The sequence below is a fragment of the Anomalospiza imberbis genome, chromosome 7, assembly GCF_031753505.1.
Source record: "Anomalospiza imberbis isolate Cuckoo-Finch-1a 21T00152 chromosome 7, ASM3175350v1, whole genome shotgun sequence".
NCBI classification, from domain to species: Eukaryota; Metazoa; Chordata; class Aves; order Passeriformes; family Viduidae; genus Anomalospiza; species Anomalospiza imberbis.
Genome location: NC_089687.1, coordinates 38,251,872 through 38,265,915, shown reverse-complemented (window position 1 = coordinate 38,265,915; position 14,044 = coordinate 38,251,872). Strand labels below are relative to the sequence as shown.

Sequence of the window (14,044 nt, the reverse complement as noted above, 5' to 3'; positions counted from 1 at the left end):
GGCAGCCATCAACCTGTCCCATCCAAAAAGTCACTAGAAACCCCAGCCTTGTGCAAGTTGCAGTCCTGGAATACCCTAATGCGGAGTTCTGAATTATCTGTGTGGGATCACAGTTAAAATATTCAGGATAACCAGGAAAAGCAGCATGCCTGCCCTTTTTCCTCCTCTTCCTTTCAGTGTGACATTTCAAAGGTGTTTTGTGCCTGAAACACCTGTTCCCAAAGGGAATATGTGTCTTTTTGTGTTGTCCCAGGCTGTTTTGGTTAATTGCAGAGACTGGATATCCCAGGATTTCTGTCTGGTTCAGAGCCCTGTGTGTAATGGTGCAGAATGTTCTCTACTGGACTGTGCCCTTAATTCTGAGTGTCACTCTCAAAGAAAATACAAATAAATGAAGTTATTGTGGGTGGAAAGCAGCTTTGGCTGTGGCAGGGAACTGCCAGGTCGTGGCTTAACTCCCTCTCAGTGCAGAACAGCAGATCAGTGATAATTCCACCCCACCCTCAGCCTGCTTCTGGCTGAGCACAGGGTTTGTTTTTTTTTGTCTTTTACTCCTGCAACCATCCAGCAGCCACTGGAGAGGTGGTGGATGTCCCATTCCTCGAAGTGTTCAAGGCCAGGTTGGGCTTGGGGCAACCTGGGCTAGTGGAAGGTGTCCCTGGCCATGGCAGGGAGTGGAATGAGGTGGGATTTAAGGTCTCTTCCCATCCAAACTATTCTGGGATTCTCTGGAGGAATCCGACTCGTGCCTTCCAAAGCAGGAATTATGTCCTGCTGCTCCTCCTCTTTCCAATTAACGATGGGCTGATTTTCAAATGAATGAAATTGGTTGTCTCACAGAGCCTGGTGAACAAGGTGAGCCAAAATCACCGGGATTTGGGATTCCTGTGTGAGATTTCTTTATTCTGTTGGGATTCCCCTATGGCCCTGCTCCCATCTGCTGTTGGGTGCTCTGCACCACAAGGCTGTGGTGGACATGGACCCACAGCAGGTGAGTCTCAGCTGCTGGAAAGCTGCTTTGGAATGGTCTTTTTCCTGGGAAATCCTGGAGCTGTGCTGCACCAGGGCCGTGTCTCAGGTGCTGTCCGCAGCCCGACTCCCTGACCCCGGGTAGCAGCTGCCCAGCCTGTGAAGAGCTGGCTTCTGGAGAGAATGCCAGCAGATGGTGCTGGACGTGCACTAACCAGGATGTGGAGAGGCAGCAAAACCCTTTGTCCTGTCCCTCCAGCAGTGCCTGTTTGCCTGGAGTGCAGTGATGGGGCTGGAGCTGACCTCCATCTCTTTGGGTGATGGTCCTCTGCACATCTTACAGGTGCAGGAATCTCTCACAGAGCCACCAGCTCCATCTTTGGCCTGATGGAAAAATCACTTGGATCTTGCTTGTTTGGGTTGTTTCTTTTTTTTGTTTTTTTTTTGTTTTTTTGAGAGGAGTGTTGTTTTTTTAGGGGGTTGTTTTTTAGAGGGGGTATGTTTTGGTTTTTTTGTTTGTTTGGTTTTTCGTTTGTGTTTTTTGTTTGTTTGTTGGTTGGTTTTTGGGGGGTTTTTGGGGGCGGGTTTTTTGGGGGTGGTTTTGGGGGGCTTTGGGTGTTTTTTGTTGTTTTGGGGGTTTTTTTGGGAGTATTTTTGTGGGTTTTTTTGTGTTTGTTTGTTTGTGGGGTTTTTTTGTGTTTTGTTTGGTTTGGGTATTTTTTTTAAGAGGAATGAAAAATAAGCTGTGCTTACAGAAGCATGAGTCAGACTGGCAGTGCAAGCAATTTGCAGGATTGTTTGCTTATCAGCAACCCGAATCTGCCCCAGTGCTGGGCTTTTTCCTGCTCTTACAAGTGTTTAGGAGTCAGATCTTGTAACTTTTGCTCTGATAGTCACCCAAGACTTGTGATAATGAAGCAACCATGACAACAGCAGAGCTTTCCTTCAGAGAGGAGCCTGTGGAGCGGCTCTGGTGTAACATCTGCGCAGCCACTGCTGGAGAATGTCAGGATATTTCTGTAATCGATGACTTCCATGCAGTAATTTTGGCTGATGATCACTTATTCCATAATATCATCCTCAGAGGGAATGATTTCACAGCAGATATTTTTCTGGGGACTATTAAGAATTTTTTATTTTTTTCCCCAAAGGCTCTGTGAAAGTGATGCTGTTGTAATGTGATCCATGCAACCATGTTTATTTCTGGGACAAATCATGGGACCACAGAATGGTTTGGGTTAGAAGGGACCTTAAAGCTTATCTCATCCCACCTCCTGCCATGGCAGGGACACCTTCCACTATCCCAGGCTGCTCCAAGCCCCAGTGTCCAACCTGGCTTTGGACGCTGCCAGGGACTCAGGGGCAGCCACAGCTGCTCTGGGCACCCTGTGCCAGGGCCTCAGCACCCTCACAGGGAACAATTCCTTCCTAATCTTCAATGAATGGTGGGACAACTTTTCCAGCTGCAGAACTGAGAAGTTGCATTTGTTTCCAAAGCAATCCACAGCCCTTTGTGGGACTGTAAAATCATTACTGTAATTTTTTCCTTTTGGAGTGTTGGCTTGTCACTTTGGGGCAGGGAGAGAGGTGTAAACAGGGGGCAGAGCCTGTGCATCAGCAATTTTTGGCTTTATAGGGCTTCAGCTCTTATCTCTTTTCCTATCTAAGGCTAATTTCTCCAGGTCGGCTTTCCTGTCCCCACATACGTGGTTAACTTGACCACCAATAATGGCTGATGGGACACATCCTGTTTTTTCACCCTCTGGAGTGGATTTGCCATAGCAAGGGACCCCTTCATCACCCATGAAGTGTGGATGGGTCATGCCAAACACTTTGGAGAGCCCCTTGAAGAGGGAATCAGTCTTTCCTGGACACCAGTGGGATGGTGTCTTCATTTGAAAAGACAGGTGTCTGCTAAGGAAAGCAGGAGCCTCCCCTGAAATGGAAAATGTAAACCCCCTCCCTCTGAATTATTATAATTTTGAAATTAAGGTGCTCTCAGCCAAAGATATGGGAGCAGGAATAACAGTTCTTTATTAGGGAAGAAAAAAAAAACAAAAAAAAACCCAAAAAAAAAAACCAAAAAAAAAAACCAATGCAGTAATACAAACCAACACTGACAGAGTGAGAACACAACCTGGCACCCTGTGGATCAGGGTGGTGGCAGCAGTCCCATTCCATGGTGGCTCAGCCCTCCTGCAGTGCCAGCTGTGGTTCTGCTGGAGCAGGGATCCTGTAAAGGGTGTAGTCTTCCTCTGAAGATCCAGTGGTGGTGTATATGGGCCCGGTCTTCCTCTGGGAATGCAGTGGGAAAAGGGTGCCTGTGGTGTCCCAAGTCTCAGATCATATCCAGGTAGGAATGCTTGGCTCCTCCCCCTGGGCAGAGCATCTCCCAGTGGATGATGGAATTTTATCAGTGACACTCACTGGCCCATTAATAGAAGATATCTCGCAAAGGGAGAATTGGTTGTGGAAGAGATAAAGAAAACTGCCCGATGAACAGAAGATAACTGCTCCACCTCTAACACATAGGAATAGAATACACACCCCCAGCCACATCTTGCAACCTAAGACAGATGGGAGGGAGCTGCATGCCTCACTAAGTGAATTCCAGAGGCTGGAGTTGATTCCCAATGAAAAGCCTCTCCTGTGCCTTAGGAAGTCTTGGTTCTCGTGGAGTGTTTTGCCTGTGAAGGGCTGAATGCATCAGATCCGTTTGAACGTGCTTGATCCCACAAATCAGCACCTGCTCAGCAAACTCCCGGAGTGAGCCTTGACATGTGTTCTATTCTGGGCGCAGAATAAGGGAGTCATTCATCTCAAGCTGATTTGCAAGGATAAACCGGAGTGTGAGAACGACACTGACTCAGCTCAGCGTTCCTGGGGTGAGTTCAGCACTAACCTCTATTAACGATTTAGCACAGCCATTGAAAACATGGGAAATTAGCTGCTGAGGAGAATTCAGATGTCCTGGCTGACTTCAGTCTCCAGGCATGAAGTGTCACCTCTGTTTTGAATATTTTTTCTCTTTATTGCTGGCAATGGACAAATGTGCTCATGGTTGGCTTAAGCATTCCTTGATCTGATCCCCTCCCATCAATGATGCATCTTCCTTGCTCCAACCTCTCCCTCCTCTCTGGAAGAAAGAACCTCGCATGCATCTGGTGTGTCTGTTTTTGTTTCTGGCAGGCATGGTGAGGCCCTGTCACAGGTTTCCCAGAGGAGCTGTGGCTGCCCCATCCCTGGAAATATTCAAGGCTGAATTGGACAGGGCTTGGAGCAGCCTGGAATAGTGGAAGGTGCTCCTGCCCATGGCAGGGAGTTGGAATGAGGTGGTCTTTCAGATCCCTTCCAATCCAAGTCATGTTGGAATTTCTGTGGATTCCTCTAGAAACTTGTCTTGCACCACTGGGAATTGTGGGAATTGCCCAAATTTGTTGCTGCTGTGAGCTCTGTCCAACTTGCTGCTTCTCAAGTGCCTCATGGAGAAGAATGTGGGTGGCCTCCAAAACGAAATCAGGGGGTTGGCCTTGGCCTGGGGTGTGGCATCTTTTCGTGGGGAGGTAAGGGAGACTAAGGCTTCCTTCCAGAGGGAATCCTGCAAGACCTTTTGGGAATGCATGGTGGTGCAGGGAGGACAATCGCTGGCAGGGTGTCCCTGCAGTCTAGAGAAGGGCAGGGGAACTGGTATCAGCCAAGGCATGGATCCACAGCCAGATCATCCAGAGCCAGTCTGTTCCTCCCCCAGAAGCAGCTCCGTGTTCCCTCAGGATAACAGATTTCCACACATCTCTCTTCTACATCCCCAGGGATTGCAGCACTTGAGATGATCGTTCGCTGCTGTGTGTTCTGCTAGCCAGTCATGAGCAGGGTGGTGGTATATTTTCTGAATTTTAAAGGGTGTTTATGCACTGGAGGATTCAAAATGAATAATTCTGGCTGCTCCAAAGCAATTAGCTTCCTTCAGCGAGCAGCCTTCTAAGAAAATGTTGCTGCAGACAATCCATTTGGGAAAGAGATAAAATACTCTGGGGCTCAGATAGCTGTGAAGGGACCAGTTCTGCAATTCCTCTTCCACAGGGAAATCAAGTTTTCCTATAAAATTACCCATCAGGTGTCAGAAGCTGACATTTGTGCCTTTCTGAAGTGGCTGGGGTACATTGGAAGCTCTCCTTGAAGCAGGGCTCCAAGGTTTGTTGGTTAGAAATGCACCAGGGTGCATCCAATTGGAGCTGCTGAGGCCAAGTGGAGACCAGCCTCTCTGTTTGCCATGATGTTCCAACTTCCCACCCCTAATTTTGGCCTGACCTTGAAAAGGAACATGATTTTCCCCCCTGGTTGTGCCTATGAGTGTGAGAAGTGACAGGGCTGTGGGATGGAGAGGATTGAACCTGCTGGCTCTGGAGAGAGGGACTTCCCTGCCTGTGCCTCAGGAGGGATACTGAGGCATTAAGCAGCTGACTGGGTTTATAAAAAAGCCCAAAAAAACCCAATAACAAAAAAGCTGTTTAAAGCTTTGTTGTGCCTTGCCTGTCCTTGCACCAAGCTTTGTACATCTGTTTCACTGCAGGGCCGAACTCTGATCCTCCATGGATGCTCAGGATTGGGATTCTTTGCATCCTGGCTCCAGCTGTGCTGCCAAATCCGACTGCATTTGGCCCGTCTGGGCTGCCATGATCTATTAATCAGGATGAACACCACTGTGATGCCTCCGGCCTGGGTGCTGGTGGCTGCTCTGGTAGCTCAGACAGAGCTCTCTGGATGCAGAGTCACAGCCAGGAGCATCAGACACTCCATGTTTAGTGTGAGTTGTTCCCTGTGGACATCATCCTGTCTGGGCAAAAGGGGTTTGCTTTTAATTCTGTGTGAGATCAGCCAGCACCTCACAGCTGGCTGCAAAATCAGCTATGCCTGGTACTTGGAAAGGAAGCACAGCTGGAAGTGTCCAAGGCCAAGCTGGATGGGCTTGGAGCAACCTGGGATAGTGGAGAGTGTCCCTGCCCATGGCAGGGGATGGAATCGGATGAACTTTTAGGTCCCTTCCAGCCCATGCTATTTTATGATTCTACTCTCCTGAAGGTGCTGTTGGACAGGTTTCTGTCTCTTAGCCCTTGTCCCATGGCAACAGATCCTCCTAAAAATTTGTCCCCATCTTTCAGGTGCTCCCACAGCAGGGGTGAAGGTGCCTCCACTGAGGCCACCCAGCTGTGCTTCTCTCACCTGGCTCAGGAGTACAGCTTGCAAACCCTCCTGACAGGAGCATCCATTACGTGGGGATGTAATCCCAACTCTTCTCTGGGGACAGGTGTGGGGCACAGTTTGACAGCAGTATCCTGGCTTTGTTGGTGTGACACAGCAGAGAGGAACAGTTCAGGGTCTGGCTGGAGTGTGTAAAACACATTTGGAGGAGGAATTGTGATTTATGATGGAGCCTCACGGCCCAGTGTGACTGCAGTGTTTGGCTGCCTCTCTATGTACTCATGTCCTGGGTTTCTTTGTAACTTCTCCATGTTTTATTTCACATTCCACCTCCCCCTGTTGAGCCTGGCAGTCTGGAAACAAGGCTCTGAGAGGGCTTGGCCAACCAGAGTCAATTGGTACCATTCCTGGGTAATATTGGGTATTCTGCTGGTCACTATGCTCTTACTACAGCCCTCCAGCTAGGTCTGAGCTTGCAGCAGCCTGTGAGGGTGGGATAGCCCTTCCCTGGGCTTGGCGTTCAGGGAATGAGCCCATCTCCATGCACCTGACCTGGCCGTGACCACTGGGAAGGCCAAACTCCAGGACTGCTTTGGCTCATTCTGCCTCTCACTGCGTCATGTCCTTGTTTTGGCAGCCTCCCTGTCTGGTTATCCAGCCTGAAATTCTCAGTGGCCAACTTCTCCTAATGGAGATCAGGAATCTGGGTCACTCCTTATGGGCTGAAGGGTGGAATTAAGCAGCACTTGTTTGATAAGCTTGCTCCCTGTAATGAGAAAACATCCTGGTGTGATGCAAAAGGTGCCTTTGAAGCCTCAAGAGATCCCGGAGAAAAGCAAAATGGTCGGGGGGGGGAGGGGAAATCTAATCCCAAATTTAATTGGCATGAAGGAGTTGCTTTTTGTGCATGAGGATTCTGTGCCAGAGTGGTGGCTCTGCTGTGATTATGGCAGGACTGAGTGACACTGCCTCTATGTTCCCTTTGCCATGGGCCAATGTCACTTCCCTCTCGTCCTGCAGATCAGTCTTTTCCTTGGGGATGGGATCACATTTCAGCACCGAGGTTCTCAAAGTGCATGGATGACAATTTGCCTGTAAACTGACATGGCCTTGCCAGCATGATGCCTCAGGTTTTAGCTCTTTTATTTTTCAGATTCTGTACTGCTTTGGTGTGTAGTTCTGAGCTTCATATCAGGGGATGGTGAGCTTTCTTCACAGAGTAGGGAGACAAAACAATTCCTTCTCCAGCTGGGGACCAAGGACAAATGATCCAAATCTCAGGCCCAAGAGCACAAACAATGGCAGAATGAAGAGAGAAAAACAAGAAGGATGGGACTTCATAACCTAAAGCTGTAACTGGACAATTAACTCCAATATTCAAATGAACCAGAACTTACAAAAGTGAGAGACCCTGTGACTGATGGGGCATTTTGTGACCATTTTGGGTCCATCTTGGGTGCAGCCCTGGCTGGGCTCTTGTGCTGCCCAAGGTGGATCCATTGAGGAGATCCTTTTAATGAATCCCTGCTTTATTCCGTAACTCTGTCCAGCCTCTGCTCTAGGTCAGCCTTCACCAGGCATCAAGCAGAAGGAGCACCATCAGCTGAATTTAATTTCTGCCTGTCCGTGGGCCTCAGTGCATCGAATCCTAGAATATTTTGGGCAGGAAGGAACCTTAAAGCTCATCTCTTTCCAACTCCCCGCCATGGACAGGGACACCTCCCACTATCCCTGGGTGCTCCAAGCCCTGTCCAGCCTGGCCTTGGACACTTCCAGGGGTCCAGGGGCAGCCACAACTGCTCTGGGCACCCTGTGCCAGGGCCTGCTCACCCTCACAGGGAACAATTCCAAGATCCCATCCATCCCTGCCCTCTGGCACTGCCTCTCTCTGTGCCAAAGGTCCAGGTTGGCCAGCAGACCTTTTGACTGTTCATCAGAGTCAACATCCTCCAGACTGAGCCCTTGAAATCTGCCCCGTTCTTGTCTCTTTGTAAGAGTTTGGAGTTTCAGCTAAGTTAAATGTACCTTTTCAAAAGTTTTGAGCAGTACTCTGTCAAGAGGAATGAATAAGGAATGTGCAGTGTTCACCAGAGTTCATAAAATATTTGCAATTCCCCCATCGTCCCTGGAGTTCACACCGACTCAGGAGCCTAAACCAGGGGCCAGGTTTTAAAAGCTTTTGTGTTTACAAAAACCAGTGCTTGTCTTTGGTCATCATATCTGACAGCTGAACTGTTTTTCCAGTGGAAAGAAAGGGTCATTTATATAGCCAGATATAGCAAATGTGAACTCTGACCATAGGCAGGGCAGCCTTAAGGTACCAGAAGTTTTATTTCTGGGTTTTAAGTCGAGAGGGATTATGGAGGTGAGTGCCTGCTGCAGAAGCAGGTGTGGCTCTTGAGGGGGAAGGTGGGTGAATGCAGGTGGTGGAGCTGATACAGAACACTGAGAGGAAGAAGTGAACATCTGTGTGTGCAATTCCTGACCCTGCTGGTGCAGGGGAGAGCTGGCCACGGTGTCTGCTGATGGTGACACCAGCATCCCTCACTGCCACTTCCTTGCAGCTCCTGCCAACATTTTGGGCTGCCCTGGCCAACCTCAACCCTGGTTTACTTTCTGTGCCTGCGTTCAGCTTCCATGAGTTCACTTGGGTACAGTTCCAGTGAGTGTTGCACTTTCTTGCCTGGGTTTTTCTGTGTGTTTTATCAGGAGACACTGCAGCCTGCAGCACTCTGTAAAATCCAGTTTTTGAAGGCAGAGAAAGATGTGCGCATCTTAATTTGACATCTGTTTAATTGCTGTCTGCTGGCAGAGGGCTGGGCTTGGGTGCAGGACCTCAGCTCTTCACACAGGTGCTGTGAGGGCTCCCTGTGCATGTTCCCAATATCTACCCCTTATCACCCTGTACAGAATTCACACAGAATTCACAGAATCACCAGGTTGGAAGAGACCTTCAAGATCATTGAGTCCAACCCAGCCCTAGCGCCTCAACTAAACCCTGGCACCCAGTGCCACATCCAGGCTTTGTTAAACACATCCAGGGATGGTGACTCCACCACCTCCCTGGGAAGCCATTACAGAACTTCATCACACTTTCTGTAAAAACTATTCCTAATATCCAACCTCTATTTCCCTTGATGCAGCTTAAGGCTGTATCCTCTCGTTCTGTCAGTTGCTGCCTGGAGAAAGAGCCCAACCGTCACTAGACGACACAAGGAAAAATGACGCACCACAGCTATGGTCACGATGAAGAGACTACTTTATTTCCTCTGACTCCAACATTTATAGTTTTCCAAAGGTGCCAGTGGATTGGAGGGTGAACGTGCCACCTCTCCAACGACACTGGACAAACTACCAGTACATTAAATTTCTCCGCCTCGATAAAGGAATGCAAAACAATAGGTTATTTACAGAAAGTTGTGTGAGAAAGTTTTCTACAAGAATGTAAACTCAGAAGGCTTTAGAAAATCTTAAAAAATCAGGGCAACAACCAACCCCACCTGACTACAACCACCCTTCAGGAAGTTGTAGAGAGTGATAAGGTCACCTCTGAGTTTCCTTTTCTCCAGGCTAAACAACCCCAGCTCCCTCAGTCATTCCTCATACGGCTTGTGTTCCAAGCCCCTCACCAGCCTCGTTGCTTTCCTGTGGACACGCTCAAGCATCTCAACGTCCTTCCTAAACTGAGGGGCCCAGAACTGGACACAGTACTCGAGGTGTGACCTCACCAGTACCGAGTACAGGGGAAGAATGACCTCTCTGCTCCTGCTGGCCACACTTTTCCTGATACTGGCCAGGATGCCATTGGCCTTCTTGGCCACCTGGGCACACTGCTGGCTCACGTTCAGCCAGCTGTCAACCAGCACCCCCAGGTCCCTTTCCGCCTGAGCACTGTCCAGCCACACCGTCCCCAGCCTATAACACTGCAAGGGGTTATTGTGGCCAAAATGCAGGACTTGGCACTTGGACTTATTGAACTTCATCTTACTGGACTCTGCCCATCCACCCAACCATTCCAGGTCTCTCTGCAGAGCCCTCCTACCTTCCAACAGATGGACACACACTCCCAGCTTAGAGTTGTCTGCAGATTTACTGATGAAAGACTCAATCCCCTCATCCATGTCATCAATAAAAATATTGAACAGAGCTGGCCCAGCACAGAGCCCTGAGGGACAGCACTGGTGACTGTCCCCAGCTGGATGCAGCACCGCTCACCACCACTCTCTGGGCCGGCCAGTTCTGAACCCAGCACAGAGTGCTCCTGTCCCAGCCGTAGGGCAGCTGGACCCAAATCGAGAGCACCTTGCTGCACTGGGAGGTCCCCAGGGTTCTTCCACAGCTTCTCCTCTTCTCCCTCACTGCTGGCTGCCTCCCTGTGGGACCAAACCAGGCTGGGTGTCCCTTGGCCAAGGACAAATCCCTTTCCTTCCCTTTTCCTCCCACCTGCCCAGGCCCTCTGCCTCTCCTGCCCCACTGTTCCTGTCCAGCCTCACCACCTTTCTGCTCCAGCAGCTTCAACCTAAACACCCTCTGTGTCTGTGTCTGTGTTAGATGTGTAAATGTGAGACTGGTATTTATTGTTTTGTGGGTAGTTCCAGTAGGTATTGTAATAGTTATGGTTAATTGTGTTTTTGTAGGAATTGGTAGTGGTGGTTGTGATGTTTGGGTTAAAATTTTAAGTTTTTTATGGTAATTTGTTTAAATAATTGTTGGGTAAATTATAAGGTTTATGATGTGACATGTATTTTTTTAATAATTAAAAAAGGTGTCATTTTTGGTTGTTTTAGTAACTTTTGTAGGTATTGTATAATGAAAGTTTTGTATAAAATATATTAATTTGGAAGTTGTTCAGTTGTAGAATGGCTTGGGGGGTAAGAGGTTGGGGTTACTTGGGAGGTGTTTAATAATTTTTTGATTGTATGTGGTTTTGGTTTCTAAAGGATTTTTGGGTAGTTGTTACTACTTGTTTTGTCATGTGGTGGTGTTTTGTGTTGGTAAATCTGTTTTCTGGAAATATATTTTTATTTATGTTGTATCTGGAATGGCATTGACTGGTATAGTGGGGTTTTTTACATTTGGGGTAACGACTGATTGTTTTAACAGGTACTTCTTTATTGCATGTTTTGGTTTAAGTATATTATTTATAATATAAAGTATATTACAATTATGAGGATATAAGTTATTATATAATAATTCTATAATTATATTATAATTATTATAATATAAAGTCTATTATTTATAACATAATGTCTATTATTTATAACATAAAGTATATTATTTGTATTGGTTTGTGGTATTGTTTTGGGATGGTTCATAATAAGAGTATTGAATGTTTTTGTAAGTTTGTCACTTAGTATTTCTGTTTGAGAGGTAAATCTCATGTCTTAATTTTAACAAAAATTTTAACACAAGCGTGTTGTGCCCATGCTGCAGTCAGGGGATGAGGGAAGGGTGAGCACAGTAAGAGCAGAGGGGCCAGGTTGTCCCACCCACACCAGGTTTAAGCGCAATAAACAAACAAGAAAATAAAAATAAATAAAAAGAAGCTGTTAAATGCCTTACATGCCAGGGAGCATCACTGCAGGAGACTTCCTTTCCTGCAGCTCCAGGGAGTCTGGGAACTCCTGGGGGCACAGGAAACATTCCCAGCAGTGCTCACAAGCCTTAAATGCTCACAGCAGTGGCACTGCTGGGCTTAAATGTGGCTCTTGCTAATGGTGCCTCCCTCGATAGGGTTTTTTTCTCTGTGATGCTGTTTGAGGTTAATGATAAGGGCTGATTGTCCTCATTGGGGTGGTGCATGGTCTAATCAAGCCCGTTCCTATTAAGAGTGACGCCGCCGGTGAGCCAACTCCTGTCTGAGCATCAGCAAGAATTTGTAGGAAATTGGAGCAAAACCTGAGTCGGCTTGGAAGTTTTGTGACTTCTCAGGGGCTCTGAGGCAGTAAGATCCTCAGATGGCGAGTAACAGGGTCATATTTTTCACTAAAAGTCACGTTTCCTTTTGTGGGGCTTTTTGCCTATCTTAAAATCAATTTGGCTGAACTGGTTTTTAAAGCCTGGCAGAGTCACGGTGCAGCTGCCTTTGAGGGGGCTTGAAAGTAAAATCCCAGAACCCTCAAGGCTGGAAAAGCCCTCTAAGATCACAGAATCCAACCACTGACCCAGGACTGCCAAGCCCAGCATTAAACCCAGCATTAAACCATCCACCAGGATTTTCTGCGTGGACCTGCTTTCAAAACACCTGGAACTGGCCTGGACCAGAGGATTATTTTAGGCTTTTTCTGGTGGGTTTTGATCTCCTATCTGTGCTTCAGTAGTATTAGGCAGTTTTCTCCCAGGTGTTTACTGGGGTGAACTTCTCAAGGAAGATGAAATGCAGGTGAGCTGTTGTTACAGCAGCTCATTTAAACTTTTACACCAAATATTGAGCTGTAAAGTGCTGCTGCACTGTTACATCCCATATTTGTGAGCTCTGGCACCAGTGAGGGATGCTGGAACTGGATCAATAGAAGGGGAAAAGTGCACTCTGAGGAAAGTAAGAAGTGTTGTCAGCTTGCTCTAGCAAAGAGAGGAGGATGCCTTTGGAGTTCAGTGGGATCAGGGCTGGGCAAGTTGGAGAAAATTCAGCAGGTGAAATGCTTTGTGACTGGAGGCATGACCAGCCGGAGTGGCCACCAAATTTTCAAGCAGGAGAAGTTAAAAGGTGGCAAAGCACCTTGCTTAAAGGTGAGGGGTGTTTCAGAAGGGAAGTTAAATCCCTGTGATCCTGTGTTTTGGCTTGGCACCTGTCACTGCTTTCTTTGTGCTGCCAGTGCCTTAATTAATCAATCAATCCCTTTTATTTCTCTTGTGCCACACAATGCAGCCTGTTCAGTAATTGTGGAGCTGCTCTGCTTCCTTCAGATGGAATGGATAATCCTTCCCAACTCCAAGAATGTTGTCCCAGGCCTTTCCCACTGCCATGAGGGAGTTGCCACGGGGAGAGGAGACATGTGGCTCCTGCTTGAGGGAAGCAGAAGAGGCATTTCCATCCTGAAGGCCTTGGCTGGAAGGGCTGCCTGGGCTCTGACCTGCTGCGGGTTTGTGTGTCTTAGGGAAACAGGCTGAAATCTGGGCTTGTTCTGGGAAAAAAGCAAATGTGGCCTCCTCAGCGTCCCCATCTTCCTGCTTGGGAACACAAGGACACAATATGGGGTGGGGAAATAGCATTTTGTGGCTAGGAAAATCTCTGCTTCCTTCTTCTTCCTGAGCAGCCAGTCTCATGTCGTGGGTAGATTTGCTGCTGGAAGCTGGAGGAGTGGGACAAAGCTTGAAAAACTCCCCCTGGTCCTTCCCATCCTTTGTGAAACAGGGATGCACTGGGATTCACCTCTGCATTGAGGTGGTCCATGTCCAGCAGCATCTGGGAACATACAGGGGAGGTTTTCTGGTCTGCTGTCCTGTGCAAGTGTATGGTTAGTGGGAATTTTATGGTATTATTGTGCTAATGTGAATTTAATGAAATAATTTTGGTAGTGAGAATTTCAGGCGGTCCAAGGAGAGCTCAGACGTAGGCATTTCTTTTTTTATCATGATGCATCCAGTGAGCCACCATCCTCCTATGCTGGAGCAGCAGCTCAGGGACACGTCAAGCCAAAAAATCCTGTACTGGAGTAAAGACTGGGCTGGGTTTGATGTTGGTTTTTTAAGTAAAACCACTTCAAATGGTGCCAGGAAAAAAAAAAAAAAAAAAAAAAAAAAAAAAAAAAAAAAAAAAAAAAGATTAACATCTCCTTTCCAGTCTGAAATTATGGACTTTGTGCTGGAGACCAGGCTTCCAGACCACCCGTTTCTATTTATTGCCCATAGCAATTTCCTCGGCCTTCAGGAGTTT

At 47.6% G+C, this 14,044-nt stretch overlaps 1 long non-coding RNA gene across 1 annotated transcript; it reads left to right on the top strand.

The window, feature by feature from the left end:
• Positions 1-3,389: 3,389 nt before the first annotated feature.
• On the top strand, positions 3,390-13,308 carry LOC137477652 (uncharacterized). Its single transcript, XR_011001128.1, has 2 exons — positions 3,390-3,854; positions 13,037-13,308. It is a non-coding gene; the product is annotated as an uncharacterized lncRNA (long non-coding RNA).
• The last annotated feature ends 736 nt before the right edge of the window (positions 13,309-14,044 follow it).